Source organism: Heteronotia binoei, chromosome 4 (genome assembly GCF_032191835.1).
Source record: "Heteronotia binoei isolate CCM8104 ecotype False Entrance Well chromosome 4, APGP_CSIRO_Hbin_v1, whole genome shotgun sequence".
NCBI classification, from domain to species: domain Eukaryota; kingdom Metazoa; phylum Chordata; class Lepidosauria; order Squamata; family Gekkonidae; genus Heteronotia; species Heteronotia binoei.
In genome coordinates, this window is record NC_083226.1 from 184,799,714 (window position 1) to 184,808,538 (window position 8,825).

Consider the following 8,825-nt stretch of genomic DNA (forward strand, 5'->3'; position numbering starts at 1 on the left):
AAAGGGGGATTTTGTACTACCTAGTCCACTGGAAGTACTTCCCCACTAGCTGTGATGAATGCGTGAAATCAACTGACCTTAGAGCTCCTACTCTTTTGAAGAAATTTTACCTACTGCACCCAGACAAACCCCGATCAAGAGCTTAGGGGGGGCAGTATGTCAGACATTGGTGTATTGATGTGTGCTACTCTGCTGAATGTAATATGTACCTTGACATGACTGACGCCATTTTAGATTGTAGACCTGCTAATACTAACTGCCCAGCAAAAGGCCTTGCATTTCAAACAGCTTTAGAAGTGTTACTAACCCCAACTGTGAATTCTTTGCATAACACTAACAAAGCAACAGCCTTTGAAGATAATGAGCCTCAAGGAGAGACAGCAGAGCGCTCCCATGAGAAAAGGGGACCACAAGAGATAAGAGGGAGGGAAAGTGTTACTTGTAACGTTAGAGTGTGAGAATGCAGTATTGTTTTGGAACTGCTTCGAAGTGAGGCCTTAAAACCAATGTATTTTTCCCTGTACGTTATTCGTTCCAAGCTTGCCTTCAGTAGCTTGAGATATCAATAAACGTCTATACTTTGCAACATAAGATGGACTGTTTACTTTGAACTCCAAAGTCTGACAATGAGGCTCAATGTGGCCAAGTGCAGAATCCCAGCTACAAATACAAGTTGATGGGTTGTGAACTGGCAGAGTCTGACCAAGAGAGAGATCTTGGGGTCGTGGTAGAGAACTCACTGAAAATGTCAAGACAGTGTGCGTTTGCAATAAAAAAGGCCAATGCCATGCTGGGAATTATTAGGAAGGGAATAGAAAACAAATCAGCCAGTATCATAATGCCTCTGTACAGATCGATGGTGCGGTCTCATTTGGAATACTGTGTACAATTCTGGACACCGCACCTCAAAAAGGATATTATAGCATTGGAAAAAGTCCAGAAAAGGGCAACTAGAAAGATTAAAGGTTTGGAACACTTTCCCTATGAAGAAAGGTTAAAACATTTGAAATAAACAATTTTTATTAGTAACATATGGTAGCAATACTATCTCTACAACTTATAAAAACTTAAAATGAAAGAAAAAAGACTCTCCGCCCCATATCTTACTTTTTCCCCTCCCCTCCCCCCGTTGCTTGACCCCCGCCAGTGTTATTTACTTAAAGAAAACAAATATTAAAGGTACACTTAACTATTAAAGAAAAAAAACCCAATAGTTATCTTCTCATTTTAAAAAACCTTAATCATTATCAAAGATTGTCCAATGTCCTTTTATTTTCCACTCTTTTTCTACGTATCTTCTGAATTTCTTCCATTCCAACTTAAAAAGTTCCAAATCATAGTCTCTTAATTTTCTTGTTAATTTGTCCATTTCACTCCATGACATAACTTTTGTAATCCAATCCCATTTCTCTGGTATTTTTTCTTGCTTCCACAGCTGTGCATATAATGTCCTAGCAGCTGAGAGCAAGTACCATATTAAAGTTCTGTCTTCTTTTGGAAATTTTTCCATTTGTAATCCCAGCAGAAAAGTCTCTGCCACTTTATTGAATTCATATCCCAAAATCTTAGAAATCTCTTGCTGAATCATTTGCCAAAACATTTTAGCCCTTTCACAAGTCCACCACATATGGTAGAAAGAACCTTCGTGCTTTTTACATTTCCAACACCTATCTGGCATCTTGTTGTTCATCTTTGCTAATTTTTTTGAGTCATATACCATCTATACATCATCTTAAAGCAGTTTTCTTTAATACTATGACATGTTGCGAGTTTCATAGAATTTTTCCACAAATATTCCCAAGATTCCATCTTTATTTCTTTATTTACATTAATTGCCCATTTTATCATCTGAGATTTCACTACTTCATCTTCTGTAGACCATTGTAAAAGTAATTTGTATACTTTTGAAATTAATTTCTCATTATCTCCAAGCAGAACTCTTTCCATTTCTGTTTGCTCCTTCCTTATTCCTTCAGTTTTGATATCATTCTCCACCAAACTTTTTATTTGTTGCATTTGAAACCAATCATACTTATATAACTCAGTTCTTCTGCAGTTTTCAATTCTATTTTTCCACTTTGTATTTTTAGTAGCTGATTGTATGATAGCCGTTTTTCTTCGGCTGGCACTATCCACAAAGGTCTCCTCTCATCACCATATTTCTTATACTTTATCCATACATTTAGTAGATTGCTTCTTATATAATGGTGAGAGAAAAGGCCATCCATCTTCTTTTTTCCATAGTATAAGTATGAATGCCAGCCAAATTTTTTTCCATGGCCTTCCAACATTAAAAGTTTTTTATTTGACAATGTTATCCATTCTTTCATCCATACTAAACAAACTGCTTCATGATACAATTTCAAATCTAGTAATTGAAATCCACCTCTCTCTTTTGCATCTGTCAAGATTTTCATTTTAATCCTTGGTTTCTTCCCAGCCCACACAAATTCTGAAATTTTCCTTCGCCATTTATCGAACTGCTTAGCATCTTTCATAATGGGAATAGTTTGAAACAGATACATTATCCTTGGTAGAATATTCATTTTTATTGCAGCTATTCTGCCCAGCAATGACAAATTGAGCTTATTCCATTTTAGCACATCTTCCTCTATTCTACGCCATAACTTCTCATAATTATTTTTAAACAAGTCAATATTTTTCATTGTTATCTCTACCCCTAGGTACTTTACTTTAGAGGTAACTTCACAGCCCGTTAGTCTTTGTAATTCTTGTTGTCCATTTATCTGCATATTCTTACACAGAATTTTAGATTTTTCTTTATTTATGTAAAGTCCCGCCAACTCCCCAAACTCTTGTATTTTCATTAATAACAAAGGTGTAGTTTGTATGGGGTTTTCATTTATAAACATTATATCATCAGCAAATGCTCTGTACTTATAGGTATAGCCTTTTATTTGTAATCCTTCTAGATCTTTTTCTTCTTGAATCTGCATCAATAAAATTTCAAGAGTCATTATGAACAACAATGGTGAAAGCGGGCAACCTTGTCTAGTACCTTTGCTGATATTCATTTCTTCTGTAAGATCTGCATTCACACACAACCTTGCCCTCTGTTCAGAATATATTGCTTTTATCATTCTTATAAAGCTTTCTCCAAGCTCCATCTTATCCATTACTGCAAACATAAAGTCCCAGTTTAAATTGTCAAATGCTTTCTCTGCATCTGCAAAGAATAATGCTACTTCCTTTTCTGGATGTCTTTCATAATATTCTACAATATTTACAACAGTTCTGATATTGTCTCTTATTTGTCTTTTGGGAAGAAAACCAGCTTGATCTTCCTTTATAAAATTTATCAAATATCGTTTAAGTCGTTCTGCCAGAATTCTTGTAAATATTTTGTAATCGTTGTTCAAAAGCGAAATTGGTCTGTAGTTTTTCACATTTGTGGCATCTCTATCTTCTTTGGGTATCAAAGAAATAACAGCTTCTTTCCATGTATTTGGTACATTCCCTTCTGTTCTTATTACATTCATCAACTTCTGCAATTTTGGTACTAATTCATCCTTAAAAGTTTTAAAATATTTAGCTGTATATCCATCTGGCCCGGGAGCTTTCTCATTTTTCATCGCGTTGATTGCTGCTTCAATTTCTATTTTTTCAATTGGATCATTTAAGACTTTTTTCATATTTTCCGTTAGGGGCTCAATTTTTAATTTTTGTAAATATTCATCTACCTTCTCTCTCTTTACTTCAGCACCTTTAAACAGCTTGGCATAGTACTTAAAAAATTCTCTTTTTATTCCCTCTTGAGTGACTACTTCTCTTCCATCTGTCACGATCCTACTAATTATTTTGTTTTCTCTCTTTTTCTTCAATTGCCACGCCAAATACTTTCCCGTCTTATTTGCTCCTTCAAACGATTTCTGCTGGAGCCTTTTCAGGTTCCATTCCACTTCTTTGTTTAACAAATGCCTCAATTGAGTTTGTAATATTGAAATTTCCCTTAGAATTTTCTTTTTCCCTGGTCTTTTATTCAGCTCCCCTTCTTTCTTCTTTATTTCATTTTGAATATCCAATAATTGTTTTTCTTTTTTCCTTTTGTCTTTATTGTTCAGAGTAATCAACAACCCTCTCATTACTGCTTTATAAGCATCCCAGACCATCTGAAAGTCAATATCTTCTTTATCATTCACTTGGAAAAAATCCTTAGTTTCTTTTTCTAGAAACGCCACTGTTTCTTTGCTCTGTAGTAGATCTTCATTCAGTCTCCATCTCCTTAATCTTTTAGACAATTTTGTAATCCACATTATTGGGTTATGATCAGCCCCAATTTTAGGTAAAATCTCTATCTTCCTTGTTATGAGACCTAAGTCTCTAGTTCCCCACAGCATGTCAATTCTGGAAAAAGTCTTATGTCTTGCAGAAAAAAAAAGTATAGTCCCGCACTTCAGGATTAAACTTCCTCCATATGTCTTCTAAGTTTTCTTGTTTAACTAATTCAAAGAAAGACTTTGGCAGCTTCCCTTCTTTCCCATCGCTTTTTTTCCCTCCAGATCTATCCAATGAGTTTTCGACTGTTCCATTAAAATCTCCCATTAAGAGTATTTGATCATAAGTCAATTCATCCAACTGTTGTATAATGTCTTTGAAAAAAACGTCCTTTGCACCATTAGGTGCATATAGTCCCAATAACAGCGTTCTTTTCCCATTTAATATTATCTCAACTGCTATAAATCTTCCATCTTTATCTTTAAATACTAGCTTTGGCTCCAATTCTTGTTTAATATAAAAAACTACTCCCCTTTTCTTCTGTTCAGCTAATGAAAAAAATTCCGTTCCCAATTGTTTGTTCCATAAAAATTTGTAATCCTTTTGTTTAATGTGTACTTCTTGCAAACAAATTATATTACAATTTTGCTTTTTGATCCAATGAAATGTTGCCCTTCTTTTTTGTGGAGAATTTAGTCCATTAACATTCCAAGACAGTAATTTGTAATCCATCATGGCGCAAATTCTTTATTTTCTTCAAAAAATCTACTCAACTCCTGAGCATTTGTGATTGTAACTCTCTTCCCCTGAAGTTCAAAACTCAAACCTTTGGGTATTATCCATCTGAACCTTGTGCCATTGTCTTTCAGTTTTTCTGTAAACTTTTTGTATGTTCTCCTGTCGTTTATCACTTGTCTTGGCAGCTCCTTCATGATTCTCACTTTGCTGCCTCCTACTATCAGCGACTGTTCAAAGTTTTTGTTCATGATCCTTCCCACCATTTCCTTTGTCCTATATCTTATAACAACATCTCTTGGTAAATTATTTTTCTTGGCAAAAAGTGAATTAACTCTATACATGTGATCATACATGTTTTTGGTCTCATCAGCATCTTCTTCTAGAAATTCTGCAATTATTTTTATTATATATCCTTTCAAGTCACCATTCTCTGCTTCAGGTACTCCTCTCAGACGTATCTGAGTTTCCATTAATTTACAGTTGTGGATTGTCACTTTTTCTTGAATTTTCAACAAGGTGGTGTCATGTACTTTTACTTTCTCTTCCACCCCCTGCACTTTCTTAGCTGTTTCCTCAGTTTTTTTTCTGGGGGAGGAAAATGCCGAGCTGAGCTGTCTCTCATAACGGGGGCAGGCTGAAATTCTTGTTCGGGGTAGTAGAGGGCAAATTAATGCCCACTGCCTACTTTTCTCAGTGAGAGAGAGGTCCAAGACTTGCACGGAAACTTTGAAAAGAGATTTACCTTGGCTGAAAAGGAGCCCTGGAGGGGACTTCTTTGAGGCTTTGAGGCGGTCTCGCGAAGTCTGCAAAGCCAACGTCTGCAAGAATTCTCAGAATCATTGATTTGATATAAGCTCGTCAGGATCCTAACCTTCTTGGACATTTCTAAACAACTAAAGCTTTGAAAGACCAGTGGAAACTTGGATAAGTGGAGAAAAAGGTACAGAAGCTTTCTTTTCATTCCGGAGCTATTTATAGCTTAAAGAGACAGAATTAAAAGGTGGGGGAAAGAAAAATATAAAGCTTGCAAGAAGAAGAAGGAAGGGATGAAGTTTGGATTGTTTAAATATAAAGGACAATGCTAAAAACGGCTAAAAAGTGAAAAGGAATCTATTGTTTAGTCTATCTGTGGCTTTGTGGTTTTGAGACAAAAGCTGCTGCGACACAGACCTTCAACACTTCTGAGCAAGACAGGAAGTACGTCAAGTATCGTGAGATCTTCATGAGAGTTGAAGGGGACAGAGGCAGGAAGCAGTAAAGAAAAAAAAGCCTACTCTATATCATAGAGAAACATCGGCAGCCATTGCTGGGAGGACAAATATGAAACATCTTTTTTAAAAGAATCTGGGACATTAAAAATTGTTAGAATCAACAGGAAAAGAGTAAGAAGATAAGAACTATTGGCTACATTATTTGTGGGCTCCTAGGGTGATTTTAAAAGGGAATTTTTTTTTTTGAAGAAGTAAAAAATCGTGGCCGCCATTTTGGAAATTTTAGAGACTTCTTTCATAAATATCTTGACTTTGGGGGCTCAGAAACCAGCAAAATTGGGCTTGCTGGAAAGGGCAAGCCCTACTCTATTGAACCTGACTGTCAGATTGCAAATTGGTGAGGTCAAAAATTTTGTCATTTTTAAAGGGGAATTTTTTTTTTAAATTTATATCTTGGCCTAGGAAGCTCAGAAGAAGATAGAATAAAGTTTAACCAAAAGAGTAAATTCAGATCTTTTGAATTTGGTAGTTAAACTTGTAATTTGTGAGACTGAAATTTTTAGTATTTTTATTTTTTCTTAATTTCTTCTGAGGGGTGGGAGGGGTGGGCTCCCTCTTGGGTATCCTGCCCCCCAGGGAAAGTGTATGCGCAATACATAGCCTCTCCTTCCCGGTGTAGTGAACGCCGCGTGGTCACTGTCCGGCTATGCCCGGAAGATGGTCACTGCAATGGCCTCTCCTGCATTACTGCATCTGTGGCAACACCTTCTCGCTGGTCCCCCCCGTTTCTCACAGAGTTTGCCACGTCACGGTGCGACCGAATGTCCGGCGGTATAACCGGATGGGCAGGCTGGGCTCACCAACCTCGTCAGCCAAGAGAAGGAAAACTCTAACATCAAACCCGGGCAGATAGAGCTCGTTAATGTAACACCTACCACCTGGAGGACTCGCTGCCGGCGTCCCGGCTTACTGGGCCATGGCAGATGACCCCAAGGTGAAAGGGTGGAGCCAGTACTGCGTTGTTTCTGGCGTTGGCTTCATGGTCAGGAACCCCATTGCCTCCAAACTCAAAAACCTGCCAACAGGTCACTCAGATCGCATCATGTCCATGCGCCTCCCACTTCAAAACAAGAAGCATGCAACACTCTTCAGTGTGTATGCCCCAACTCTTCAAGCAGATCCTGCAGAAAAGAACAAGTTCTATGCTGATCTACGCAACCTCGTACGGAAGACCCCTACAGAGGACAAGGTGATCATCCTTGGCGACTTCAATGCCAGAGTAGGTAAAGACTCGGAAGCCTGGAAAGGAGTACTTGGCAAACACGGCATTGGCAACTGCAATGATAACGGGCGCCTCCTGCTAGAATTCTGCACGGAGCACCAGCTTACCATCACCAACACTATCTTTCAGCAGAAGAACAGCCTGAAGACAACCTGGATGCACCCATGGTCCAAGCACTGGCACCTTATCGACTACATTCTGGTGCGCCAGAGAGACCTTCGAGATGTCTTACACACCCGAGTAATGCCCAGTGCGGAATGTCATACGGATCATTGTCTTGAACGCTGCAATCTCCGTCTTCACTTTAAACCCACACCCAGGAGAGGAGGTATCCCTCGGAGGAAGCTTCAGGTTGGCAGCCTTCAGTCAGCTGAAGTTAAAGCTGCCTTCCAGGCAAAACTCCAGTCAAGAATTGAGGACCCCAGTTGCCCCACAGACCCTTCTCCAGAAACACTCTGGGAACACCTAAAAACTACCATCCTGTTGACCTCTGAAGAAGTCCTCGGGTTCTCCACAAGGAAAAACAAGGACTGGTTTGACGAGAACAATCAAAAGATCCAAGAATTACTAGCAAAAAAAAGATCTGCCTACCAAGCACATCTTGCTCAGCCCTCCTGCCCCGGGAAAAAAGCAATCTTTCGCGCTGCATGTAGCAACCTCCAGCGCAAGCTTCGAGACATTCAGAACGAGTGGTGGACCAAGCTTGCAGAGAGAACCCAGCTGTGTGCAGACACTGGTGATTTAAGAGGGTTCTACGAAGCCCTGAAGGCAGTATATGGCCCATCATATCAGGCTCTGAGTCCCTTGCGTAGTGCAGACGGCCAAGTGCTCCTCACAGACAAGGCATCCATACTGAACCGGTGGTCGGAGTATTTTCAGGCTCTCTTCAGTGCCAACCGCGTAGTTCAAGATTCAGCAATCCACCTCACCCCACTTCAACCAGTGAAAACAGAGTTGGATGAGATCCCCACCCTAGAAGAGACTGTTAAAGCCATCAAGCAACTGAAAAGTGGCAAGGCAGCGGGAGTTGATGGAATCCCACCAGAGATCTGGAAGCATGGGGGCACAGTACTACATAGCACACTTCACAAAGTACTTGTCACCTGCTGGGAACAAGGCAAACTACCACAGGACTTTCGCGATGCAATCATCATCACTCTATACAAGAACAAAGGAGAAAAGTCAGACTGCTCCAACTACCGGGGGATAACCCTGCTCTCCATCGCAGGCAAAATCCTTGCCAGAATACTCCTGAACAGACTGGTGCCCACCATTGCAGAAGAACTCCTCCCAGAGAGTCAGTGCGGCTTCAGAGCTAACAGGAGCACCACCGACATGGTATTTGTTCTCAGGCAGCT